The sequence below is a fragment of the Thermobia domestica genome, unplaced genomic scaffold (assembly GCF_964235325.1).
Source record: "Thermobia domestica unplaced genomic scaffold, izTheDome1.hap1.1 HAP1_SCAFFOLD_1280, whole genome shotgun sequence".
Taxonomy (NCBI): Eukaryota; Metazoa; Arthropoda; class Insecta; order Zygentoma; family Lepismatidae; genus Thermobia; species Thermobia domestica.
This window is the reverse complement of record NW_027656990.1, coordinates 36,109-39,534: the sequence shown is the minus strand read 5'-3', so window position 1 is coordinate 39,534 and position 3,426 is coordinate 36,109. Positions and strand designations below refer to the sequence as shown.

Here is a 3,426-nt window from a genome sequence, read left to right as displayed (position 1 = left end):
CTTCACGACTGAATGATCATCTGCCTTACGTTATCTCGCAGCTGAAGAGAATGCTACACTGAAAACTACCTTGCGTTATAAAGGGTAAGTGAAACATATCTTAAAAATATCTTTCATACATTTCATTGTGTACATTAAAGAATGTAAGTTTGCCTTTTTCCTGTAATCAATACTTAATAAAGGATTTATTTTTATTTATTTATATACAATTTCATACGTGGTTCGTGATAGTAAACTCGATAGGACACAGTGGCACTATGAACATCCGAATCACTCATCATTCGAACATTCAAATATTTATTCGAATATTAGTATATTCCAAGTAATGTTAACGACGTTAATATGCTTGCCTTTATAGTTAATAATGTCAATTCTTACTTAAAACATACTTCCTTAACAGGACATTGAAGAAAAGGTAGTTGCCAACGGCCATACCATGCTGAATATACCGGTTCTCGTCCGATCACCGAAGTCAAGCAGCATCGGGCCTGGTCAGTACTTGGATGGGTGACCGCCTGGGAACACCAGGTGCTGTTGGTATACTTTTTCTAATTTTGTTTTTCACAAAGACGAATATTCTCACATCGTTCACCACGATAATTTCGTAATCATGCATTACTTAAAACAATTAGCAACGCTTTCCACGCGCTGGTCTTTTTGAGTATTCACCGACAAACCTACGTAGCTACAATAACTCACTCGAAGCCATATGCATTCGCCAACGGCCATACCATGCTGAATATACCGGTTCTCGTCCGATCACCGAAGTCAAGCAGCATCGGGCCTGGTCAGTACTTGGATGGGTGACCGCCTGGGAACACCAGGTGCTGTTGGCATCTCTTTTTCAAATTTCATTATCCTTCAAGTACGAAAATACTAGAAACATTAATTTTATAGTACTTTCAAGAGATAATTTATCAACATTATTTCATAGCGATTAATCGATATTCTAAGCGTTATACCCACTATTTCTTACACTAACAGCCTGTTTATTTGCACGGCACATTAAAATAACCTGATTTCCGATCCGTGTGCACCTACTACTATACTTAACACGGAATGTATTACCACTTTTTAAAAGTAAATTATTATGACTAAGTGTAGATCTCCGGCGAGTAAATGCCTTTCGTATACAAGCACGACACATCTCCGCTATGTGCTTTACTTTTTTACTAACAGCATATAGAAATTGGATTTCAACGTGTTTCTACATAACAGAATGAAGCAAATTTCGTGATTTAACTCTTTCGAATAATGTGTTGGTCCTGACAAGGACCGTTTGAAATGAAAAATCTTGAAGAAGATTTTTACTTAGAGCTTGTGTACTTGGTAACAGCCTTCGTACCCTCACTTACAGCGTGCTTGGCAAGTTCACCAGGCAAAAGAAGGCGCACAGCTGTTTGGATTTCCCGGCTGGTGATAGTTGACCGCTTATTGTAATGGGCCAAACGAGAAGCTTCAGCAGCAATACGCTCGAAGATGTCATTAACAAAGCTGTTCATGATACTCATAGCTTTGCTAGATATGCCAGTGTCAGGATGCACTTGCTTCAAAACTTTGTAGATGTAAATGGCATAGCTCTCCTTCCTCCTCCTCTTCTTCTTCTTATCTCCCTTGGAGATATTCTTTTGGGCTTTACCAGCCTTCTTTGCAGCCTTTCCGCTAGTTTTTGGTGGCATGATGACTCACTCGTTCAGCAAAATTAGATGTGTCCGCCGATTTATCGACTTCATTTAAATTACAGTACGTGTTTCAATTCGCGCCAACTGCCTTGCTTTTCATTTGATGCACTCGGGTGCACGCTTGAAGTAGTAACAAAACTGACTTGATTCATGGGAGGCCGCAATTTTTCCTCTCATCTTATTACGAAAGAATATTGAACAATGTCTGGTCGCGGCAAAGGTGGAAAAGTCAAGGGAAAGAGCAAGTCCCGCTCCAGCAGGGCTGGCCTTCAATTCCCAGTAGGCAGAATCCATCGTCTTTTGCGAAAGGGTAACTATGCCGAACGAGTTGGTGCTGGCGCTCCCGTGTATTTGGCTGCAGTCATGGAATACCTGGCAGCTGAAGTTCTTGAGTTGGCAGGCAACGCTGCTCGTGACAACAAGAAGACTAGGATTATTCCACGTCATCTGCAGTTAGCTATCCGTAACGACGAGGAATTAAACAAGTTGTTGTCTGGAGTTACAATCGCTCAGGGTGGTGTTTTGCCCAACATTCAAGCTGTACTTCTGCCCAAGAAAACTGAGAAGAAGGCATAAATGTAAGACCTATATCTCATACAAATCGGCCCTTATGAGGGCCACAAACCCCTTTATAGAGGAGATTTACGATTGAAATGAATTGTTTTCGATATACAGACTCATCAAAAGTGTCTGAGATAGTTGCTTAGTTTCATTCGAAATTCTCGCTGCTATTCGATTAATTAGTATATGTGTAGTCGTCGATCGTAATTGAAGCCCATAGGAAGTCACACTAACTTTAGAATACTCCAAACAGCGATGTGCTTAGTTCCCACTACATTATTAATTATAAGATCATTACCTTTTGTATTGTCGCTAGCTACATTTTTTTGATATTTGCGTACATCGGGCTCATATTACCCAGAGGACAGGACAGTCGAGCCCAGATTCTCAGCAATGGAAGAAAACCTCATACCACATATTCTCATGTACTTCATGCTAGACAAAGGAATTTCCAACATTCTTAAAGCACTCATGTTTCTCTCTTGCGTTGGCTTGGCTGAAATTACTCTGTTCAATATGTTCTCGACATTTATTATTGTTCATTACTATGCCCCAATGACATCATGAACAGAGCGGATCAGAAAACTTTCCTAAATTTCTTTTGCAACATAGTAATGACATTAAATGCACACTTAAGTACGATTTATTCTTTGCAAGGTCGATATTCATATTTGTGTGATATGTGTTATATGTATATGGTTTGTAATACGCAACTACTCTTATTCTCTGATCTCAGAACTCATTTGCTACTGTGCCCAACGAGCGAGCCTAGGTTTCTTGTAACTACTGCCTTTCTTTAGTAAATAATGTGAAGTATACAATGCATTAACCTACATCTCATATTTGTATTACTCTTTATTTTAGTAACCCGCTACGAAGTGTCATTAATTTACATGTAAATCACAATAGACACTACCGCAAAAGAAAGAAATCGAACCCAAGACCACGTAAACAAGATAAAGGACAAGATTCAGGTTTCTAACGCATTATTCGCCCCTCACAGCACAGTATAGAAGTTGTATAAGCCTCTATACGTACATCCTACTGTCAGAACAGAAATTCCGACTTGCGTTTCGCATCTCTCATGCTCGCTACTTCCAACAAATCGCCAATTTCCAACCAGAACCCCTTCTCCAGCATTAATACTGCTACATGATATGAATACGTATACATGAACGTACAT

General features: G+C 39.6%; 2 non-coding genes across 2 annotated transcripts; both read left to right on the top strand.

The window, feature by feature from the left end:
• Nucleotides 1-421: 421 nt before the first annotated feature.
• On the top strand, nt 422-540 carry LOC145677722 (5S ribosomal RNA). The gene has a single exon (XR_014129962.1). It is a non-coding gene; the product is annotated as a 5S ribosomal RNA (ribosomal RNA).
• Nucleotides 541-717: 177 nt separating this feature from the next.
• LOC145677724 (5S ribosomal RNA) lies at nt 718-836 on the top strand. Its single transcript, XR_014129964.1, has one exon. It is a non-coding gene; the product is annotated as a 5S ribosomal RNA (ribosomal RNA).
• Nucleotides 837-3,426: the final 2,590 nt, after the last annotated feature.